Source organism: Cetorhinus maximus, chromosome 21 (genome assembly GCF_964194155.1).
Source record: "Cetorhinus maximus chromosome 21, sCetMax3.hap1.1, whole genome shotgun sequence".
Lineage (NCBI taxonomy): Eukaryota > Metazoa > Chordata > Chondrichthyes > Lamniformes > Cetorhinidae > Cetorhinus > Cetorhinus maximus.
Genome location: NC_135899.1, coordinates 16,345,859 through 16,370,696, shown reverse-complemented (window position 1 = coordinate 16,370,696; position 24,838 = coordinate 16,345,859). Strand labels below are relative to the sequence as shown.

At 44.8% G+C, this 24,838-nt stretch overlaps 2 long non-coding RNA genes across 4 annotated transcripts; both read right to left on the bottom strand.

Moving 5' to 3' along the window:
- Positions 1-3,601: 3,601 nt before the first annotated feature.
- On the bottom strand, positions 3,602-9,371 carry LOC144695703 (uncharacterized). Of its 3 annotated transcripts, none has more exons than XR_013579998.1 (4): positions 8,934-9,371; positions 8,153-8,207; positions 5,186-5,243; positions 3,602-4,987 (listed from the first exon to the last, which is right to left on the bottom strand). It is a non-coding gene; the product is annotated as an uncharacterized LOC144695703 (long non-coding RNA). The 3 variants fall into 3 exon arrangements; XR_013579997.1 differs by lacking the exon at positions 8,934-9,371 and adding an exon at positions 8,468-8,616; XR_013579999.1 differs by lacking the exons at positions 8,153-8,207; positions 8,934-9,371 and adding an exon at positions 8,468-8,602.
- A 9,914-nt stretch (positions 9,372-19,285) lies between these two features.
- Positions 19,286-23,011, bottom strand: LOC144695702 (uncharacterized). Its single transcript, XR_013579996.1, has 3 exons — positions 22,440-23,011; positions 22,233-22,353; positions 19,286-19,407 (listed from the first exon to the last, which is right to left on the bottom strand). It is a non-coding gene; the product is annotated as an uncharacterized LOC144695702 (long non-coding RNA).
- Between the last annotated feature and the right edge of the window lie 1,827 nt (positions 23,012-24,838).

Sequence of the window (24,838 nt, the reverse complement as noted above, 5' to 3'; positions counted from 1 at the left end):
TCCCACAACACTCAAGAAGCTCGCCACCATCCAGGACAAAGTAGCCCACTTGATTGGCATCACATCCCCAAACATTCACTCCCTCCACCACTGACGCACAGTGGCAGCAGTGTGTACCGTCTACAAGATGCACTGCAGGAACTCACCAAGTCTCCTTAGACAGCACCTTCCAAACCCATGACCATTATCAGTGGTGTCTGCTATAAGTTAGCTTGGTCACTTGTGTTTTTATGGTAAAATAAAACACTTTAGATAATATAACCAAGCTAATAAAATAATTACATAAGATTGAGTTGTGCAAAATGCATTTTTCTGTATCCATGTTATTTTTATGTTGCTATTTGCATGTATCTTTGTACTAGAAATCATGCTTGACAAATCTACTGGAATTTTTCGAGGTTGTAACCAGTAGAGTTGATGAGAGGGAGCCAGTGGATGTAGTTTGTTTGGACTTTCAGAAGGCTTTCGACAAAGTCCCACATAAGGGATTGGCGTGTAAAATTAAAGCGCATGGGATTGGGGGTAGTGTATTGAAATGGATAGAAAACTGGTTGGCAGACAGGAAACAAAGAGTAAGAATAAATGGGCCTTTTTCCAAATGGCAGGCAGTAACTAGTGGGGTACCGCAGGGATCAGTGCTGGGACCCCAATTATTCACAATATACATTAATGATTTAGATGAGGGAATTACATGTAATATCTCCAAATTTGAAGATGACAGAAAGCTGGGTGGGAGGGTGAGCTGTGAGGAGGATGCAGAGATGCTTCAGTGTGATTTGGACAAGCTGAGTGAGTGGGCAAATGCATGGCAGATGCAGTATAATGTGGATAAATGTGAGGTTATCCACTTTGGTATCAAAAACAGGAAGGCAGATTATTATCTGAATGGCTATAAATTACGAGAGGGGAATGTGTCAACGAGACCTGGGTGTCCTTGTACACCAGTCGCTGAAGCTAAGCATGCAGGTGCAGCAGGCGGTAAAGAAGGCAAATGATATGTTGGCCTTAATAGCCAGAGGATTCGAGTACAGGAGCAGGGATGTCTTGCTGCAATTATACAGGGGCTTGGTGAGACCACACCTGGAATGTCGTGTGAGTTTTGGTCTCCTTACCTGAGGAAGGATTTTCTGGCTATAAAGGGAGTGAAGCAAAGGTTTACCCGACTGTTTCCTGGGATGGCGGGCCTGACATATGAGGAGAGATTGAGTCGATTAGGATTATGTTCACTGGAGTTCAGAAGAATGAGGGGGGATCTCATAGAAACCTATAAAATTCTAACAGGACTAGACAGGGTAGATGCAGGAAGGATGTTCCCGATGGCGGGGGAGTCCAGAACCAGGGGTCACAGTCTGAGGATATGGGGTAGACCATTTAGGACTGAGATGAGGAGAAATTTTTTCACCCAGAGAGTGGTGAGCCTGTGGAATTCACTACCACAGAAAGTAGTTGAGGCCAAAACATTGTATGTTTTCAAGAAGGAGTTAGTTTTGGTTCTTGGGGCGAAAGGGATCAAAGGGGATGGGGTCAAAGCAGGAGCAGGCTATTGAGTTGGATGATCAGCCATGATCATAATGAATCCCGGAGCAGGCTCGAAGGGCCGAATGGCCTACTCCTGCTCCTAGTTTCTATGATTTATTTATGGTATACATGAAGTATACAGATCAAAGGTTAACTGGTATAAGAACAGTGAGTGAGACTCTGGATGCAGTGCTCATACTGGAACTGTGTAGTATGATGTATCTGAACTCACACTGGAACTGTGAAACATGATATATCTGAACTCACACTGGAACTGCGTAGTACTATAAAGCATCTAAAAGTGGTGAAATTGGTGAAGGGTTGAAGATGACAAGGCAGATAATCTGACTGGAATCAGCAGCTTTTTAGTGATGCCTAAACTCCATTGATATGCTGAAACATACTTATTACATAGTTTGGTAGATCTATTTATCAGATTATTTTTGAAGACATTATTCTATATTTGATTTGATTTGATTCAACATCAAGAAAAAAGAATGAATTCCCTCACTCCTGTTTCCCATGGTTTTTCCAGTTGAATGTATTCTCCAGGATATAAATATGACAAGTCTCCCAGTGAGAGCGCCAGAGCTCTCTCCGCTCCAGTTGTTTCCAATTTGTTGGCAGGATTTAGTTTTCTGGCTCGACTTCTAACGAAGCAGAATACCCGAAAGAGAAAGATGGCAATTAAATTCCCTTTCTCATTACCCTCTGGAAAATGGAAAATTCCTTTAAATGTTCACCTGAGAGATGATCCGCTCGCCCAGCAGTGACTCTTTCTCCCTAAACAACTCCTCTCTCACTCTTCCTTCTCGCAATGATCCTCTCTTTCCCACCCCCAGCAGCGACCCTCTCTCTCTCTTCCACCCTATGCCAGCAGTGACCCTCAGTCTCTTTCTCTCTCACTCTCAGCACTGACCCCCTCTCTCTCTCTGCTTCCCCCAGCAGCAAACCCTCCTCCCCCTAGCAGTGACCCATCACCTTAGCAGAAAACATCCTTCCCCCCCAACAGTGACACCCCTACTCCCCTCCCAACAGTGACCCTCCTCCAGCCACAGGGGTGACCCTCCTTCCCCCCTCAACACAAACCCTCCTCTCCCTCAACAGCGACACCTCTTTGTCCCTCAGCAGCGACCCTTCCCTAACCCCAGCAGTGACCCTCCTGCCCCGCCATCAGTGACCCTCCTCCAGCCACTGGAGTGACCCTCCTTCCCCTCTCAACACCAACCCGCCTCCCCCTCAACAATGACCCTCCTTCCCCCCAGCAATGACCCTCCTACCTCCTCAGCATCGACCCCCCTCCCCCTCAACAGCGACCCTCCTTCCCCCAGCAGTGACCCTACAACCCTCCAGCAATGACCCTCCTCCAGCTACAGCAATGACCCTCCTCCCGCCCCACAGCAGTGACCCTCCCTCCCCTCAGCAGCAACCCTCCCTCCCCTCAGCAGCGACCCTCCCTCCCCTCAGCAGCTACCCTCCCTCCCCTCAGCAGCTACCCTCCCTCCCCTCAGCAGCGACCCTCCCTCCCAGCAGTGTGACCCTCCCTCCCCTCAGCAGCGACCCTCTCTCCCATCAGCAGCGACGCCTCCCCCTCCCAGCAGGGCCCTTCTCTCCTCCTCAGCAGTGACCCTCCCTCCTCCCAGCTGCGCCCCTCCCTCCCCTCGGCAGTGACCCTCCCATCAGCAGGGCCCCTCCCTCCCCTCAGCAGCTACCCTCCCTCCCCTCAGCAGCTACCCTCCCTCCCCTCAGCAGCTACCCTCCCTCCCCTCAGCAGCGACCCTCCCTCCCCTCAGCAGCTACCCTCCCTCCCCTCAGCAGCTACCCTCCCTCCCCTCAGCAGCTACCCTCCCTCCCCTCAGCAGCGACCCTCCCTCCCCTCAGCAGCGACCCTCCCTCCCCTCAGCAGCGACCCTCCCTCCCAGCAGTGTGACCCTCCCTCCTCCTAGCAGTGTGACCCTCTCCTCCCAGCAGCGACCCTCTTCAACCCCCAGCAGTATGACACACGCTCACCTCAGCAGTAACCCTCCCTGCATTAATTCTCTCTCAAGCTATCATAAATTTCATACCCACTCTCCTAAAGAGCAGCTTCAGAAAAATGTGAGCTTTATTTGGTTTTCTTTTGCATTGACACATCGATGAGAAGTCATTAAAAAAAGAAATTTGCTTGCACAGTGTCTGAGAGACATTGACCGATGTACAGCCAGTGTATGTTGCGCTTCAACTTGTCATTTTGTCCTGAAATAGAGAACAAATCTCCTGGGCCCTGTGCCTTTTAAACTTTGCACCACACGTACTACACATCATTCATTACAGATTCTGCAGGAGGGTATTGAACCAGGGACATGTGATGCCACACTGATTTCAGCCAGTGTACAAACAGTGAGCACTGATATATGGTGATGGCAATTTTGTGCAGAACCTCATGCCCAGGTATTGGTATACATTGCCCCTTGTTTTACATCCAACGACAGGGCAACTTTCAACCCCAGTAGTGAAGCTCATTCCTCTTTGCTTCAGGTCACATCCCCAGACTCTGGGATCAGGCTGCAAGTACACCAGAACTGCAGTGATTCTTGAAAGAGTGTGAATAATCCCGGAGTCACATCAATTGGTGAGTCTCCAGCTGAAATTTCATTGTTTAAAATCCAGCCATTTGGGATTATTAATACACAGTGCATCATAATGACAAAGAACAAGACAACAGAAATGGTTGTGAACAGAATGTGGAAACAGGGAGAGTTTAAAATGCAAATGGAAGGAGAATGAATACAGAAACCGAGTCCACTATTGTATGCTGGAATGTATCCCACACACACACACACACACACACATTCAGCTGGTGGGATTTAAATTCAATTAATTAATAAACTCCAGATGGAATTGGAACCATCACTTGATTTTCGTAAAAACCCATCTGGTTCACTAATGTCCTTTAGGGAAGGAAATCTGCCGTCATTACCTGGGCTGGTCTACATGTGACTCCAGACCCACAGCAATGTGGGTGACACTTAACTGCTCTCTCCAATGTCCTAGCAAGCCACTTAGCTCAAGGACAATTTAAGCCCTATGCAAACTTTCGGATGAGGGTTGTTCAGATGCTCAGTGCCATTATTGATGGGCCCGGTTAATGTGCTGCATTGTCTCAGCTGTGATCCTGAGTGGCTTATTTCAGCTAGGGGCTGCTTCCTTTGTGTTCTTCAGTCTCTCCTCAGCAGCATTTGTCCTTCTAATCTTCCACCCTCACTACTCTGCCGCTCTGAACAATCTTGCCCTTATTAGCATGCGCTTCCCACTCCCAATCTTTCCCTCTGCTTTCTTGAGTTTAGTGTGTGGGATACAGTCTCACATATTGTGTGTCTCGGGTTTCAACTGAGTCTATCATGAAGACAGCTTTGGCTTTCCATATTTCACTTCAATGCAGCGATCCAAAAAAGCAGAGACACTGACTGCCAGGAACAACTCGTGAAACCTGAAAGAAGATGAGATATTAGGTTGGAAATTGAAGATTTGATACACGTCCTGCTTCACATGAATGCTCAGCATAATGCAGTGGATAATTAAAATATATTAAATTCACTGAACTCCAATCCCTTAACCTTCAAACCCCAGGAAGCTGAAGGTTGGAGCATTTGGTTTAGCTGTTAATACATTCCTGGAAATATCTTACCTTCTCCAAATCTGGGTTCTATGATTTTTGGTATTTCTTCCTTGTCCCATTTTAAAATCTGCAATAAATGTACTAAAAGTTAATGTCTCTCCCTGACACACACATTCTCTCTTTACCTTCTTCTCTCTTGTTATTTGTTTATGCCTTGATTTATGTATGTTTTTTCTCAGCCGAGATGAAAAAATTAGCCTAAGGGCAGAAAATAGTGAGTCATGGTACATGATTACCAACCGTCCTCCACACTGAAAAACAATGAGTTTCCCCAAGGGTCAGCGCAAAATTCATTGACAAAAGCAAACTGGAAAGTATGGCAAACAATTAACATGACATCATGTTCTGATGAAGAGTCATACGGACTTGAAACATTAACTGTATTCCTCTCCGCAGATGCTGTCAGACCTGCTGAGTTTTTCCAGCTATTTTTGTTTTTGTTTCAGATTTCCAGCATCCACAGTATTTTGCTTTTAACATGATATCAATCATCTGCAAGAGGATGTCAACAAGTCTGCAGAATGTATAGTCAAATGGCAATTGGAATTCAATACAGAGAAGTATGAAGGGATAGGGAGGAGCAATATAGGCTTAATGAAAGTTATAAAGAGTGTGCAGCAACAGGAGGACCTACAGGTTCATGTGCACAGATCTTTGAAGGTGATAGGACGTATTGCGAAAGTAGTTATCGAAGCATGAGATCTTGGGCTTCATAAATAGTGGTACTGCTTACAAAAGTAGGAATGTTATGCTATACCTTCATAAAGTTCTGTTTAAGCCATAACTAGAGTATTGTGTCCAATTCTGCTCACTACACTTTAGGGAGGTCATTCAGAGGGTGCAGAGGAGATTTACCAGAATGGTTCCAGGGAAGGGGTATTTTAGCTACAAGGGATATAGATAGGTTAAGCGAGTGAGCAAAAAGTTAGCAGATGGAGTATGATGTGGAAAAATGTGAGGTTGTTCACTTTGGCAGGAAGAACAGAAAAACAGCATATTGTTTAAATGCAGAGAGACTGCAGAATGCTGCAGTCCAGAGGGATCTGTGTGTCCTTGGACGTGAATCACAAAAAGTTAGCCTGCAGCTACAGGAAGTAATTAGGAAGGCAAATGGAATGTTGGCTTTTAATGAGCTCCAGCCAAGGAGGGTGGAGTATAGAAGAAGGGAAGTCTTGCTATAACCACAGTACTGTGTACAATTTGATCTCCCCACTGAAGGAGAAACTTACATTGGAAGCAGTTCAGAGAAGGTTCACTAGTTGATTCCTGGGATGAAGGGATTGTCTTATGAGGAAAACTTGAGCAGGTTGGGCCTGTACCCATTGGAGTTTAGAAGAATGAGAGAGGATCTTACTGAAACATATCAGATTCTGAAGAGGCTTCACAGGGTAGGTGCTGAGAGGTGTTTCCCCTCACAGGAGAATCTAGAACCGGGAGGCACAGCTTAAAATTACGAGGTCTCCCATTTAAGATAGAGATGAGGAGGAATTTCTTCTCTCAGAGGGTTGTTAGTTTTTGGAATTATCTTCCCCAGAGAAGAATGGAGACTGGGTTATTGAGTATATTCAAGGCTGAGGTAGACAGGTTTTTGATCAAAAGGGAGTCAGGCATTATGGGGGACAAGCAGGAAATTGGTGTTAAGGCCACAGTCAGATCAGCCATGATCTTACTGAATAGCAGAGCAGTTTCAATGGGCTGAATGGCCTAATCCTGCTCTCTTTTTAATAATCCTGTGATATAGATTAGTTTGGAGAAGCTGGGCTTGATCTCCTTGGAGTAAAGGAGGTTGAGGTGAGATTTGATAGCTGTGTGCAAGATTTTGACAGGTTTCAATAAGGTAGACAAAGAGAAGTTGTTCCCATTAGAACCACAGAAAAGTTACGGTGCAGAAAGAGGCCATTCAGCCCATCATGTCTGTGCCAGCCAGAAAAAGACGGGAAAGAAACTAGCTGCTCATTTGAATCTCATTTTCCAGCACCTAATCCTTGCAGGCTACAGCGCTTCAGATGCAGATCCAGGTACCTTTTAAATAGTTGAGCGTTTCAACCTCAATCACCAATTTAGGCAGTGATTCCAGATGCCCACCACCCTGTGTGAAAAAGCTTCCTCATGTCCCGTCTAATCCTTCTACCAATCACCTTAAATCTATGCCCCCTGGTAATTGACCCCTCAGCTAGGGGATTCAAGTCTTTCCTGTCTACCCTATCTAAGCCCCTCAATCTTGTACACCTCAATCAGGTCACCCCTCAGCCTCCTCTGCCCTAGGGAAAACAACCCCAGCCTATGCCATCTTCCCTCATAGCCGTAATTTCAAGCCCTGGCTGCATTCTTGTAAATCTCCTCTGTCCTCTGTTATTGAATATATTCAAGGCTGAGGTAGACAGATTAAGGCCGCAGATTATAGGACTAAGCGACACAGATTTAAGATTTTGGGCAAGAGATACAGGCGGGGATATGAGGAAGAACTTTTTTTTTTACATAGTGCCTCATCCAGACACATCTTTTGTTTCTTCACTATACCCATTGCCACTCTCCTTGGCTTTTGTATCATGAAACCTTTAGTTATTTAATCTCGCCAGACCTGCACCCTGATCACTGACCTTCCCTTTTGTCCTTCCTACACTCCTCATCTGACTGCTGAGTTTTTCCAGCATCTTTATTATTATTTACACCCACCCCCCTCCCCCGCCCGGTACAAAATAGTCAGAACATTTTATACTTGAATTATTTATTTTTACACAAAAACAGAAAATGCTGGAAAAATTTAGCAGTTCTAGGATCATCTGTGGAGGGAAACAGAGTTGTCCTTCTTCAATTAGGGGTACCCTCCTCCGAGTAAGAGTCATACGGACTCGAAACTCTGTTTCCCTCTCCAAAGATGCTGCCAGATCTGCTGAGTTTGTCCAGCATTTTCTGTTCTTGGTTCAGGTTTCTAGCATCGGCAGTATTTTGCTTTTATTTATTTATTTTTTTTACCTTTTTGTTTTTAAAGATCGCTCATCCAGGGATTGGTCTCTGGCCTCTTCTTACCCTGAACATAAGTAAATAAATTACATTCAATCATGTGATTTTAAACGAAGCGAGCGCCATAAGTTCAGCGCGACCGGACCAGCCCCCTGACTTTGTCCAAGTAGTGATCCTTCACTGGGTTACCCAACTTTACATATCATTAAGACCCGCGGCTCCAACCGGCTGCACGGAGCTAAATGCTGGACCAATCTTTAGCAGGATCTCTGCTAGTTCGCAGATCTGGCTTTAACGTCCAGTGTTGGTGAAAGTAGAGTCACTCACCCCAGCAGCCGGAGTCGATCCTGTTGATCTGTCACAGCAGTGCGCCTACAGCGGAGAAGAGGAGTGAATCCTGAGACAGCATTTATGCTCGTACACGTCCCACTTGTCTCCGCCCAGCACAAATTCAAATCGAAAACTAACGAACCAGGCGTTAAATCCTGCTTTCAGTTCAGCTGTAATTAGTTATTTCCTCTTCACATCGAACAGAGCAACAGGAGCAGACCATTCGGCCCCTCAAGCCTGTGTCCCCCAAAAGCTCCAAGTCGGTTCCTTTCTTTATGCAGTAGGTCCAGTAGCAGACGAGGTTTTTCTTAGGTAGAGTGTGCAGAAGTCCACTGCAGGCTTTTCCATTATTAAAGCCTTTGACATCTATTTTAACCAGAAGCAAAATGGAGTAATTGAGAGAGCGCGTTTTAACCTGCGCGCACAACGACCTGGGGAGTCGATTGAATTATTCCCAACCCACCTATATCGACTAGCTAGCTCTTGTGGATACTGGGGCGTTGAAGGGCGAGCTAATCTGTGACTGCATAGTCGTGGGTGTTTGGGATGAGAAACTCTCCAACGTTCTGCAGGCCAAAGGTCATCTTACATTGGATCAAGCGGTCCAGTGTGCGGGGCGAGCTGAGCTTAGAGCATTTAAGCAGGTCACTGCGAGGCTTCACGTGGCTCCGTAGGTTGGGTAGGCCCATGGGCAGCGTCCCCACCCCTACGAAAGCCCAACGAACCAACCGGAAGGGTGGGAAGCTCCACGCTGGTGGCCGTTTTGAGGTGCCCATCTTGTGGCACAGAAAGCCAGCATGGATGTCAAGACTGCCCAGCAGGGGGCGCGGACTGCTTCCAGTGTGGCAAGACTGGACATTCCAAGCAGTTCTGCAAATCCAGCAATTTTAATCAAAGTTGCAGACCAACTAACATTTATGAAACACGTTCCTCACCAGAAATGAAAAGCCTGGAAAAAGACAAAACTACAAAGTTCCTAGAGGAAGTAGATAGTCTTAATTCAGACTACTGGTCAGTTACAGTCCAAGTTCAAGGTTCAATACTTCTTTTAAAATTGATACTGGAGCAACTGTTAACATATTGACAGATGCCCTCGACTGACTTCAGCCTTTATTCATCAGACATCAAGTTACAAGGTCCAGGTGGCATAAATCTTCCAATGTTCCTCTTAGCTGCAAGGGTGACAGATCATTGATTTTCTCTATGAACTTCAGAATCAATGTACATCCCTATTGAATGGTGATATTTGCATACTTCTAGGAATCCTAGAAGAACCAGATAATGCTCATCATTGGAATGACTCACTGTCTTTCATGCAACAATCTTCTTCCTTTTAATTAGAAACAGTGGTAATTCAGCCTTCAGCAGCTGAGGACATTTATACACTCAGCATTAAGTTACTTTCTTACACAGAGACACCATCCACTCAACCCAAATAACCCCCAATGTGTTAATAGTGGGGGATTCCAGCAATAGTAATGCCACTGAAAGTCGTGCATGTGATGGTGTTCGGCTCCATTGTGTGTGCAGCCAGTGCAAGCTGGTTGCCTGGGTGGGGGGTGCAGGGCTGCATGCCTGCTCTTTGTGCCTGTGCTGTGGACCTCCAGAGGTATTATCGGTGGAGGGAAGTACTGGTGGCTGTGGTTTTCTCCCGGGGCTGCTGATCCCTGTGCTGTGGGGGTTGTTTTTGGCTGTTTTCATTTTGTTGCGTTGGCCCAGTCTCATTTACTGTGGATTCAGATAAAGGTGATTCTGCTGGATCCACACCATCAGTCTGTCATGCACAGAGCTGAGGAGGTTCTGCAGGATTGTGCCATTTTGGTCAAGACTCGAGTCCATGGAACTCGAGTGGTTTGAGAGCTGCTGTCGGATGAGGATTAGTGGCTGAATCCTTGAAGGAAAAGAGCTGGAATTTTACTTGAGGAAGTTCAAAGCTTTGAAGGACATTGTGGCTGAAATTAATACCATGTTACTGAGTAGACTGCCCAGTAAATCTGTGAGATCTATCTTTGTTGTGTTTACTATTTAATGTGCAATTCATAAAATGAATTAACTGTTAATTTGTCTGTTAATTCATGTTTAATTTATGATGATTTTTGTTTTATTGCTAAAGTAAAAGTTATAAAAGTGAAATCTTGTCAATTTAGTTTTCTCAGTGAGGTCATTCAGTAAATTCAGTTCTTTTGGTTTGTTGGTCTCCATGGGGATAATAACAGGAGAAAAGCTTAGATTCTCTCTTGTTGAAGATGGTCACTGCCTAGCACCTATGTCACATGAATGTTACTTACCATTTATCAGCCCAATCCTGAATGTTCTCCAGTTCTTGTTGCAAACAGCCACAAGCTGTTTCAGTATCTGAGGAGTTGCAAATAATATTGAGCACTGTGCAATCATCAGCAAACATCCCCAGTGCAATGACTTGTCAAGCAAGCTTCCTTCAACAGCACCTTCCAAACCAGTGACCTCTCCCACATAGAAGGACAAGTGCAGCCAATACAAGAGGATGTCAACATCCGCAAGCCCCCTCAATGTCACACACCATCCTGACTTGGGTCTATGGCTGGATTTTTCACTACAGAGTGGGATAGGTTGAGTAGAGAAATGACCCGGCTTGCCACACCTGCCTCAGTAGAAAGCGTCCTGAGTGGTACGAACTCCCTCCAGGGAGGGGTGGTGTGGGGAGTGCTGGTGCAGTATAGAGTCAGGCCTGACACCTGTGGATGCAGATCAGAGCTGGCCACACTGGTGGCTGAGTGTCAAGATGAGTTGGATAAGTGCCTGCCTCAGTTCTCTGGGATTTTGTCCCAGTTGTTTACTTACATTTTAAACCCTCTAGCCCTCACCCCTCACCCCGTGCCATCCACTCCCCATGCCACCCCCATTCCTCCATGCTAACTCAATACCAAGTCATGTTCCCCAGCCACCCCCAGTAGCCCCTCATACCCTCCATGCTGACTCAAGGGAAAATCTTGCTTGATTGACTGATTTATAATGTTATAATAAGCTATTTTCCTGTGATCTCTTTTGTCAATGGCTCAATGTTTGTTTGCACAAGATGAAGAGGTGTCAAGTGCTTATAGTTTCTCTTATTGATACTGTACCATTTACCATGTGTCTGCTCAAGAACTACTGCTCAAACTAATGTATACCTTGGGACAGCAAAAGGACTGATAGCCAGAATTAGAACTACCAGCAGGCCCAGGGCTGGGGAAAACAGAGTAATGATAAACATTCAATATAAAAAACTGAAAGCAGTTTCCTTTCCCAGAAGCGTACTAATAGTCTGAAAAGCTTTGATTTTTAAATTTAATATCTACCTGTTTGCTGACCTTTCCTCCTCCATCACCCATCTTGACTCTCTCTCTTTTCTGTTTTGCAGTTGGTATCAATGCCGTGAATGGCAACTTTGTGAGGCACAGGACCTGCTAAAAACACTTACAGACAACTGGTGTTTCTGGAATTCAGATTTCCAGTCTGAAGAGTTTACAGTGTACTCCCTCTTTATCTATTTTTATCCTGTCCAGTATTGCTACTACCTCCTCTGCTACATTGACAGCATCCTCTTATCCAGCAAAGACAGATGAAAGCTATTCATTTACTACTGCAGCTATATACCCTGCCTCCACAAGAGGATACAAACATACGAGCGCATGAATTAGGGGCAGGAGTAGGCCATTTGGCACTCCAGCCTGCTCTGCCATCCAATATGATCTGGCCATAGCCTCAATTGCACTTCCCTGTCTACCCACTATAGCCTTTGACGCTGTTGTCAATCAAGAATCTATCTAATTCAGCCTTAAAAATATCAATGACCCACCTTTCACTGCTCTCCGGGGAAGAGTTCCAGAGACTCACAACCCACTGAGAGAAAAAAATTCTCATCAACTCCATCTTAAATGAGAGATCCCTTATTTTTAAACTGTGACCCCTAGTTCTCGTCTCTCCCACAAGGGGAAACATCCTTTCAGCATCCACTCTGTCAAGTTCCCTAAGGATCTTATATGTTACAATAAGGACACCTCTCATTCTTCTAAACTCCAATGGATACAGGCCCAACTGGTCCAACTTTTTGTGAACATCCCTTTGTTAATTATTTTAGTGGGACCTGGGATGTTGCAGGGTGCAGGGATTGGGCTGGAGTAGAGCAGGACATTCAGTAAAGATTGACTTGATATTGTATAGAACCTTTCATAACCTCAGGGCATCATGAAGCCATTTACAACCAACTTTATGCCTGTCATCATTATTGTAATGTAATAAATGCTGCAGCCAATTTGCACACAGCATGATTTCACAGCCATTTAAAAACAATTGCTTTAACGTTTGTCAAAGGATAAATATTGGCCTGGGTACCAATAACATCAACACCAGCAAATTATATTTATATAGCAACTTTAACATCACTAGGTGCATCACAGAATCAATTGTAAAGCAGTATTAGGCACTGAGTCATATTGGGGAAGATGCCTAATAGCTTGGTCAAAAAGGTAGGTTTTAAAGAGTATCTTAAAAGAAGAAAGAGAGGCGAGAAGCAGAGAGGTTTAGAGAGCGAATTCAAGAGTTTAAGGCCAAGGTAGTTATGGACAGCACCATTGATAGTGGAGTGATTAAAATCAAGAGGCTGGTATGAGATGAGTGAAAATTTCATAGATGGTTGTGGGCCTGGAGGTTGCAAAGATGGGTTGGGGGGTATCGAGGCCATGGAGGGATTTAAAAAGGATGAGAATTTTAAAATTGAGGTATTACTTCACTGGGAGCTTATGTAGGACAGTGAACAAAGGAGCGCTAGGTGAACAGGATTTGGTGCGAGTAGGGACATGAGCAGCAGAGTTTCGGATGACCTCAAATTTACGGTGGGTAGAATGTAGCCTCCTTACATCCAGGAGCCCATTGACAGAAACAAGTCAAAGAGGTAACAAATATGTGAATGAAGGTCTTAATGAGCTGAAGTAGGGGTGAAGTTGGGTGATGTTATGGATTTGAAAATTGGTGGTTTTAGTAATAATGTGAAAGTATGATCAGGAGCTCATTTCAAGACCCAGGATAACTCCACTGCTCTTCTTGAATAGTGCTATGGGATCTTTTACATCCACCTGAGATAGCAGGCATTGGTTTAACATCTTGACTACAAGACAGCATCTCAGAGAGTACAGCACTCCCTCCTTCAGTACTCCAAAGGGTGTGTCAACCTAAGTTTTATATTCAAGTCTATGTAGTTGGATTTGAACCTATAACTTCCTGACACAGAAGGGGACGTGCCTCCCACTGAACTAAAGCTGATGCTTCAATGCTACTGAAGCTGCAATATAACTGCCACCTTGCCTCTGAAATGGACAGGAGCCCTCACTGGCTGCTTCAGCCCCTGTTGACAGGGTGACTATTCCAGTAGGTGCTTTTTGATTTTAGACTGGAGGACAACTTTCAAACTCAGGCACCAGGCACCAGGGGCCAGGCCTCAAATACCAGGAATAGATATCAAGCACCAGGGACCAGCACGTGTTACACTGCAGACTTCAGGCACACACACTTTCACACACACTGAAGCGCAAACTCACTGACTGCACTCAGTCTGGGTGCCTGCTGCAAACAGAAGGGGGAGGGGGTGCAGTCTGTGGCATCAAACAGTCCAGTCTGAAGAAGGCTCTCTTTGCTGATGTCACAGTTGCAGTGCCTGCAGCCTCTGACAGTGAAGTCCTCAGCAGCTGCCTGCATCAAAGATGGTGCAGCACAGACCAGAGAGAAGAATACACGACACTGCTTTCACTCCCTCCCCGCTCTCTCCAACTCCTGCTGTCCGCCTCCTGCCGCTGCTCCTTCCTGATTCCCGCTCCTTCTCCCTCCCACTTACTGCTTCCACCTGCTTCTCCCGCCGCACTCTCCCACTTCCTCCTGCAGGTCTCTTTGCTGCTCCCTCCCACTCTCCTTGCTACCCTCTCGCAATTCCTCCTGCTCTCTTTGCCATTCCCCCCTGCTTTCCATGCTCTCCTGTTTCCTTCACCGCTCCTCTGTTGTACGCCTCCTGCATTGGAGGGAGCGGAGGAGAGAGTGGGATGGAGCGGGAAGCAGAAGTGTTTACGTCAAAATGTTTATGGTCAATGAAGCACTTTTTGAAATGCAGTCACTGTTGTTATACAGGACACGCAGCAATCAATTTGCGCACGACAAACTCCCACAAGAAGCAGTTAGATAATAATCTGTTGTTTCTAATGTTGGTAGTGGGATAAAATATTGGCCGGGGATAACTCCTCTGCTCTTCTTTGAAAATTGTGCCATGGAATCTTATACACCCACCTAAGTAGGCAGATGGGGCCTCGGTTACATATCTCATCCAAAAGATGGCATTTCTGACAGTGCAGCACTCCCTCGGTACTGCATTAGAGTGCCAGCCTTGAATTTTGTGCCCAAGCCCTGGAGCAGAATTTAAAGCCAGAATGTTGTGATTCAGAGGCAGGAATGCCACCAGCGACTGACACAAACAAATTGACGCGCAGCCTTAAAACACATGCAACTAAATGTCTTGATGCAACTTGTCACATGATGTTACCTTGGTCAAAGATATATTCATTGTACTGGGTAATATCACCAAATATTAATATATCCCAAATGAGCCATTGCCAAGTGTTATCAGTCTCAGAGTGAGGCTCTGCCCTATCCAGCCATCATTCTCTATTAAAGACTGGTGTGTCCACCGGAGTACAAAATCTAATTCCATATTGTTTCACATCTTGCTGAGAAATTTGATCAGTGGGAAGGTGATGGTGTAGTGGTATTGTCACTGGACTGGTAATCTGGAAACCTAAGGGTAATGCTCTGGGGACCTGGGTTTGAATCCCACCATGACAGCTGGTGGAATTTGAATTCAAGAAAAACCTGGAATTGAAATTCTAATGATAGACTGTGAAACTATTGTTGGTTCACTAATGTCCATTAGGGAAGGAAATCTGCCTATGTGTGACTCCAGACCCACTTGAATGCCCTTTGAACAACCTTCTACCTTTGGATTTCTCCTTCATGTTTGCGACTATTTTAGTTTCTTCCTTCTCATGAAGGGATGTTGTTTGTACCATAAATTACAAAACCTGTGTAATAACAGTGATCACACAGCACCAAGTGTATTTAAATAGCATCAACACCAGCTGCTTCACAGGAGCATTATGTAAAAAAAATTGACACTGAGCATGTGAAGGGTATTTATACAGGTGAACAAGAGCTTGGTCAAAAGACAGGTTTTAAAGGGGCGTCTTAAAGGAGGAATAAGTTAGAGAGGCGGAGAGGTCTAAAGAACTGAACTCATGAACTTAGAGCCTTGGCAGTTGATGGCACAGCTGCCAATGTTGCAGTGATTACAATTGAGAATGGTCAACAGGTCAGACTGGAACAGTGCATGTATCTTGGAGAGTTGTGGGGTTGGAGGAGATTACAGAGACATGGGGGAGCAAGGGATATGAAATCAAGGGTAAGAATTTTAATATCAAGGCATTGCTTGACTGGTAGTCAGTCAGTGACCACAGGGGTTTGGGTGAATGGGAGTCAATGCGCGTTGGAGCATGGGCAATAGAGTCTTAGATGACCTTAAGTTTAAGTAGCTAGAATGTCGGAGACTGGACAGATGCATTGCAATAGAATAGTGTTTGGCTTGGAGGGGGAGCTTGCAGGTGGTGGTGCTCCATGCACCTGCTGCCCTTCTCCTTCTAGATGGTAGAGGTCACTAATTTGGAAGGTACTATCGAAGAAGCCTTGGTGAATCGCTGCCGTGCATCTTGTAGGTGGTTCCACTGTTAATAGTTTGCACAGCCAGTGAAGCCCGCATCCTGTGAATAAATTTTTATAAAGGGAGTGAATGTTTAAGGTGGTGGATGGGGTGTCAAGCGGGCTGCCTTGTCCTGGATGGTGTTGAGCTTCTTAAGTGTTGTTTGAGCTGCACTTAGCCAGGAAAGTGGAGAGTAACCCATCACAGTCCTGACTTGTAGATGGTGGACAGGCTTTGGGAGTCAGGAGGTGAGTTACCCGCCACAGGATTCCTAGCCTCTGACCTGCTCTTGTAGCCACAGGATATATATGGCTGGTCCAGTTCAGTTTCTGGTCAATAGTAACCCCCAGGATGTTGATGGTGGGGGATTCAGAGATGGTAATGCCATTGAACATCAAGGGTAGATGGTTAGATTCCCTCTTCTTGGAGATGGCCATTGCCTGACCCTCATGTGGTGCAAATGTTTCTTGCCACTTATAAGCCCAAACCTGAATGTATTCTAGGTCTTGCTGCATATGAACACACACTGCTTCAGTATCTGAGGAGTCACAAATGTTACTGAACATTGTATAATCATCAGTGAACATAGCCTCTATCTTAAAGTTAGAAGTGGGTATGTCATTGATGAAGCAGCTGAAGATGACTAGTCCTAGGATACTATCCTGAGAAACTTCTGCAGTGATGTCCTGGAGCTGAGATGATTGACTTCCAACAACCACAACTATCTTCCTTTGTGCTGGGCATGACTTCCTTTCTGCTAGGCATGACTTCAACCAGTGGAAAATTTTCCCCTAATTCCAGCTGACTTCAATTTTGTGACACTCTTTGTGCTACACTTGGTCAAATGCTGTGATGTCAAGGGCAGTCACTCTCACCTCACCTCAGGATTTCAGTTTTTTTTCCCATGTTTGAATCAAGGCTGTAATGAGATCAGGAGCTGAGTGGCCTTGGCGGAACCCAAACTGAGCGTCAATGAGCACATAATTGGTAAGTACCGCTTCATAGCACTGTCAGCAACCCCATCCATCACTTTGCTGATGATTGAGAATAGACTGATGGGGGTGGCTGGTGGGGGGTGGGGGTGTGGGGGGGGGAGGGTGGTGCGGTGTAATTGGCTGGGTTGAATTTCTCCTGTTCTTTGTGGATAGGACATACCTGAGCAATTTTCCACATTGCCGGGTCAATGCCAGTGTTATAGCTGTACTGGAGCAGCTTGGCTAGGGGCGCAGCTACTTCTGGACCACAATTCTTCAGTACTATTGCCGGAATGTTGTCAGGGCCCATAGACTTTCAGTATCCAGTGCCTTCAGCCATTTCTTGATAGCACATGGGGTTAATCAAATTGGCTGAAGACAGGCATCTTTGATGCCAGGGACCTCCGGCACTTCTGGCGGTTGAAAATGCCTCAGCCATGTCTTTGAGCAGGGCTCTCCCATCATTGAGGGTGGGGATATTTGTGGAGACTCCTCCTCCATTAGTTGTTTAATTCTTCACCACTATTCACAGCTGGATGCAGCATGACTGCAGAGCTTAGACATGATCCTTTGGTTGAGCCATCGCTTAACTCTGTCTATTGCATGCTGCTTCCACTGTTTGGCAAGCAAGTAGTCCTGTATGGTAGCTTCACCAGGTTGACACCTCATTTTTAGGTATGCCTGGTGCTGATCCTGGCATGCTCTCCTACACTCTTCATTGAACCAGGGTTGATCCCCTTGCTTGGTGGTAATGGTAGTGTGGGGGATATGCCAAGCCATGAGGTTACACATCGTGGTTGTATACAATTCTGCTGCTGCTGATGGCCCACAGCACCTCATGGATGCCCTGTTTTGAGTGGCTAGATCTATTCAAAATCTCTCCCATTTAGCACAGTGGTAGTGCCAATGTAAAGATGGGACTTAGTCTCCAAAGGGCTGTGTGGTGGTCACTCCTACCAATACCATCATTAACAGATGCGTCTGCAACAGGTAGATTGGTGAGGAGGGCGTCAAGTAAGTCTTTTCCTCTTGGTTGTTCCCTTATCGCCAACCACAGGCCCAGTGCAGCACCTTCAGGACTTGGCTAGCTCAATCAGTATTTGTAGTACTGAGTACCTCATGGTGATGGACATTTTCACAATTATTTCATGGTCCATTATTACTGGGACTAGCCTTAAATTCAAGGTTTAATTGAATTTAAATTCCACCAGCTACCATGGTGTGGTTTGAACCTGTGCCCCCAGAGCATTAGCCTGGGTCTCTGGACTATGTGACCAAGAATTAAATAAGAGAGGTAGGTTTTAAGGAGCAACTTCAAAGGTGAAGATGGGGAAAGGTTTAGGGGTTCCAGAGCTTGGGGTCTAAGCAGTTGATGGTATGGCTGCCAATGATGTCGCAAATATGTACAAGTGGTCAAAATTGGAGGAACATAAAAGTTCACAGAGGGTTGTAGGTCTGAAATAAGTTAAATGTTGGGAGGGGTGAGGCTATGGAAGGATTTGAGCACAAGAATGGGATTTTTCAATTCAAGGTGTCACTAGACCAGGAGCCAAGTTTTGCTTTATTGCTGCTGCTCAGCCCTTCTAGTGTTTGAGACTGACATCGCACAGTGCCATTTGCTCCACCCGCACTACCCACTGGTTCTGCCAACTTGGGCTGCAGAGTTCGGAGCTACAGCAGAGAACCTCAGGCAAAACTCATGCACAAGGAAGAAGTATAGGTGGCAAGAAGAAGGTTGTCTGACTCAGAGCCTGCCGAGGCAGCTTACGAATGCCACCTTCCTTGTTCTAAATTTTCAATTTTCCTATTTTAGATCACTCACACAGTTTCCTCTTAAATCATTACACAACGAACAACTTCACTGCACTTAGTGATACATTAAAGCTCCCTTACTTTAATTACTCTCAAAGGTGAGCCTTGGGGTAAAAACCTTCATCCAGCACCAACACTAATTTTTTTGGTGACATATATGAGTAGGGGGTTGGCCAGAAGAGCATTGAAATAGCTGACTCCAAGTAAACAGTGCTATGAATTTTAGCAAGAAATTGTGAATTTATTTATTTTCACATAAAAAAAGTACACAACAAAGAGTGTCATTGACATTTTCTTGAGAATCTGTTTGTTTGAAGAATCTTGGAAAACTCCATCATATTTTTGGTTTAGATTGAAGCTTCTTTGCAATGTTTTTTAGGGCTGGTGTCCAATCGACTTCCCTGAAATTTATAAATAATGGTGTTAGCATGTCAATCAGTAGCCTTTTTCCTTCCACTCCCATTTACTTTTAAAATGCTGCTAAGACTAGCAAAACAGAATAAAATGCACAATAACAATGATAAATTGTAAATTATGTTATCTACAATTTTTAAAATACTTACATCTGCTTGTGCAACTTTGCTATTGTCACAGTTTTGTACCAGCTTTTTTCCTTATAATTTTCAATGCCCACAAGTAAACAAAAACTTTCTGTGTTCATGTCATACTGTAATTACACCCCCTCACCACTGGTAGTACTGTATAATCCTCAATTTTATAGTTCCCAGATTGTCAACTTGGATTGCAGGAAAACTCTTTTGTTCCAATGGACTCAGCTTTTCTACTTCACAAATTGTCATATGTTTTGCTATTTAACAACATAAAGTCATAAAGTATATAATCATAGATTGACATAAAAATAAGGGCAACATGTTCTCTCCTTTATTACGAGTGGAATTGAATATAAAAGTAAGGATGTTATGCTTCAGTTATACAGGACATTGGTGAGACCCCATCTCGAATACTGTGTGCAGTTCTGTCTCCTTATTTAAGGAAGGATGTAAATGCATTGGATGCAGTTCAGAGGAGGTTTACTAGATTGATACCTAGAATGAGTGGGTTATCTTATGAGGAAAGGGTGGACAGACTGGGCTTGTTTACACTGGAGTTTAGAAGAATGAGGGCTGACTTGATTGAAGATAAGATCCAGAATGGTCTTGACAAGGTGGACATGGAAAGGATGTTTCCTCTTGTGTGTGAGTCCAGAACTAGGGGTCACCCTTTTAGGACAGAGATGAGGAGAATTTTTTTCTGTCAGAGGGTGGTGTGACTTCAGAGCTCTCTGCCTCAAAAGGTGTTGGGGTGGGGGTCATTGAATATTTTTAAGGCAGAGGTAGATAGATTCTTGTTAGGCAAGGGAATCAAAGGTTATTGGGGGTAGATGGGATTCAAAACACAAACAGATCAGCCATGATCTTATTGAATGGCAGAGTGGACACGAGGGGCCAAATGGGCTACTCCTGTTCCTATGCTTATGTTCCTATTTTATCAGGGTTTGTTGCTGACTAGTTGATAGTTTTTTTTGCTGTGATTAGTCAGCACCAACCGCATCATTGTAATATGTAACCAGCAGGATGGCGGAAGGTGAATTGGCTGGACCCAGCAATTCCTATATTCCTATGTTTATTCCAGGGTCTAATTGTTCTCACCCTCTAAAACCAGATTTCAGGAAAGGTCTTTGCCTTTTTAATGGTAAAATGGTTCAGCTGCATCAGAACTTGTTGCTGAAATCTGCTGGTCTCCTACTCTTAGTGAAAGAGATTAAAGGGGAACAAAACATTCCTACATCCTCATTGAACCTGTCAATGCCAAATTTAGTCCATTTTCAGTGCATTTGCCAATTTCAGCACAAATTAGTTATTGCATCAAGTGGAGTGTCAACTCCAGGGGTATTCTTCTAGGTGAAGAAGAGATGGAGTTAAAGGAAACATACACAAATGGGCATAGCAGTGAGCCAGCTAGCTGTGGCTCAGTGGGTACCTTCAAGTCAGACAATTGTAGGATCAAGTCCCACTCCAGAACCTAAGCATAAAAATCAAAAATGACACTCCATTGCAGTAGTGAGGAAGTGCTCTGCTGTCTCTCAGATGAGATTTTAAAACTCCCTCAGGAGAACAGGGATGATGCCATGGCACTACACTGAAGAAGAGTAGGTGAGTTATCCCTGGTGTCCTGAGTAATATTGTTATCTCTCAATCAACATCACTAAAACCGATACCTGGTCATTGTCTGGAAAAACTCAGCAGGTCTGACAGCATCTGTGGAGAGGAAGACAGAGTTAACGTTCTGATGAAGAGTCATAGGGACTCAAAACGTTAACTCTGTCTTCCTCTCCACAGATGCTGTCAGACCTGCTGAGTTTTTCCAGCTATTTTTGTTTTTGTTTCAGATTTCCAGCATCCGCAGTATTTTGCTTTTATCCTGGTCATTTATCTGTTTGTGGGAGCTTGTTGTGCACAAATTTACTGCCAGGTTTCCTACATTACAGCAGTGAATACAGTTCAAAAGTATTTCACTGGCTGTCATTTCGTTCACTTTGGGATGTCTTGTCATTTTAAGGGCACTATATAAATTCAAGTTCTTTCTTGAGCCTGTTCAGTCATCCAGTGAGATCTTGGCTGATCTACAACCTGACTTCATATGCCCTCCTTTGACCCATATCCCTTAATGGCTTTGATTAACAAACATCTGCCAATCTCAAATTTAAAATCAATAACTGATCTCATGTCATTGCTATTTGCAGAACAGAATTCTAAACTTCTACCACCCTTTGTGTGTTGGAGTGGGCTTTCTAATTTAACTCCTGAAAGGTCTGTCTCCATCTTTTTGGAAATAGATCCCCTATTCCTAAACCAAATGAAAGGATAGATAGAGAGAAGCTAATTCCTTTCTGTTCCCCTTAAAATCTTGAAACTTCTGATCCTTAACTTTCAAAATTCCAAGGGATACAACCCGAGTTTGCTCAAGGGGCGGAGAAGGAGGAATAATGGAGCGAAACAGTCTCTATTTTAAATTTACCCATTTCGACCGTGGGCACAGGTCGCCAGTGAAAATTGTCAAAACCAGTCAGAAATTAACATCTGACAGAAATAGATGGGGACAGGGAGGGGCGATTCAAACGTCGTTCCCCCCCCACCCCGCCTCCCCTCTTTGATAACAATGTTTAGCAGATGGAAGTAAAAAACTAAGTACAAAAGCATGGAAATTCTGGACTGAGAAACAATACCTTCAGACTTCCGTTTCGCTGGGTGCATTTTCCCCCCGAGTGGCCAGTGTTTTTCTCCAGCTCCTCCAGGTAACGATCTCGGTAGGTGGACACACTGACAAGAGCCACCTTGTCCATGAATCTGCAAAAACAGCGGAGCGTTAACAAAGGACCCAGGGACTGGCAGACTCACCCATCCGACCAGCCGTTTGTAACCTTCCAGCTCACCTGTCCATGGGGTGCTGATACCACTTCAGGGAAACTGTTGCCATTTTTTAAAATTTTTTTTAATTTTTTGGCAACTCTATTCTATTTGGCAGCCCGCACCCAGCTGAAAGTTGAAGTGGCAGTTCGAAGTCTCTTCATGTGTAAACAAGTAGTAGCCACGCCTGCTTCTGACGATAACATAAAATTCAGCGAAACCAGGAGCTGGTCTCATTGCTTTGATCTTATTTGTGCTTCTGACCCAGCTCTTAAGCGATCCCGGAATCTTCCAGTGCATTTGAAAAAAACACATCCCCGGTATGCCTCTGCCCGTTTCCCTCCCTTTCTCCACTCGCCCCACTCCTTAACTCCTTTAAAAAAAAAGTACTTGCATTGATATGGCACCTTTTTTTAACCTTGGTTGGGGGAGCAGGGGGCACAGGGCACACGTTAGTGGCCCCTGTCAGGCTTTGCCTGGCCTGCGAACCCCTCGACAATGTTACACCAGGTTTCAGGCGCCTGCATGGAATACAATGGGGGAAGGCAACCTCAGGAGGTCTACAAAGTGCTTCGTGTAGCCAATGAAGCCCTTTTGAAGTGCAGTCACTGTGCAAGATAGGGAAATACAGCTCCCCCCGCCCTCCCCCCAATTTGCAGCGGCCAGCTCCCACAAACAGCAAAACCTGCTCAACAGGTAGTCCCGAGATCAAAACCTTCTGATTCAGAAGCGAAAATGCTACTAATTGGGCCAAAGCTGAGAGGGAAGCAAAACTGTGACTCAGAAAGATAATGTCAAGTAAAGAAGGAGCATTCAATGGGCAATTATTAACCATTGAAGCAGTTTAGGTAATCCAGACTCGTTGACAATGGTCAGGAATATGGATTTTTAGCTTCCAATGGAGGGAACAGTTGTGAGCATTGCTGGTAAAAGGAATTGGTTAATTCAGTCAGAAAATGAGAAACTGTGTAAGAAGCAATGTGGGTAAGCAAGATTGGTCATGTTTAGTAGAAAATGTCTTTGAACTGTCACTGTGGTTTCATGCAACTCCAGGAAATATTGCAAAATTCATGAGTGTTAAACTTAATTGTCTGGAGTGTTGTCATGATTATGTTAACCGAAGCTCCAGCTTCCTTGCTCTTCCATGGCTGCAGAAAATAAAACTGAATAGTTAAAGGAACAAATTTAACATAGGGGTGTGGGCAAGATTTGCATTTAGTATTTGTGAACATGTTTTTGCATAGATTGCCTCACGAGAGTGCCATATCTGCACATCAAGTTCAGCATTAATATAGGAACTCCCAGCAACAACCATCCACTTGTCATCTTCTCTAGAGACAGCGTTAAGCAATTCTGCTCCTTGCGACAGTGTTCCCTGTGCAGATTTCATTATAGGTTGTGAAACCCGGGCTACCTCCAGCCCTGCCTCAGCTCTGCCTCAGCTCATCTGCTCCTGAAACACTCATCCATGACTTTGTTACCTCTAGAGTTGACTATTCCAATATTCCAGTGCTCTCCTGGCAGGCCTGCCACATTGCCTCCTTAACTTGAGTTTATCCAAAACGCTGTTGCCAAATCCATTCCTCTATCACTGTCTGTGCTCACTAACCTATATTGGCTCGTGGCCTGGCAGTGCCTCACTTCTTAAATTCTCACCTTTCTTTTCAAGCCCCTCCATGTCCTCACACCTGCCTATCTCTGTACCCGACCTCTAGCCCGAGAAACTACCAAGGTCTTGGCGCTGCTCCAATTCTGGTCTCTGCGCATCTCAGTTTTCCATTGCTCCACCATTGGTGGACATGCCTTCAGCAGCCTAGGCACTCAAGTCTGGAATTCCCTCCCTAAACCTCTCCGCTTCTCAACTCCCTTTTCTTTAAGAAGTTCCTTAAAACCTATTTGATCAAGTTTTTGGTGAGCTGTCCTCAGTGACAAATCATGCTTGATAAAACTGCTCTTCAGCTTCTTGTGATTTTCTTTTTATAGGTGCTACATAAATGTAATACATTGTTGCAGCATGTATTCAGCTCATCTCGCCCATTTTACTGCTTATTTTTTTAGGGAAATGAACCTGCAGGGCTGTGAGAATAGAGCAGGAGATTGGAATTGACTGGGATGCACTACAGAAAGCCAGCATAGTGTTGATGGGCAGCACAGCTGCCTTCTGTGTTATACTGCCTTATGACTCTATGTCCTCCAGGGCTTAATGTGCAATAGAGCAAGTTGATTTTGTGAGGCATGTGCAAAACAAGACTATTTAGACTGGCGAAAGAATGATGTAATTTACAGGAAGGGCACATCGAGTTGATGTAGGGTTCTCGTCTAGGATGTAGACGTTTACAAGAACAATCCAAAGCTAATTCCTTTGTGCTGCTCCCTTCCTGTAATATTTCATATTCCCCTGCTTCCTGTAGTTATCCAGCCTTCC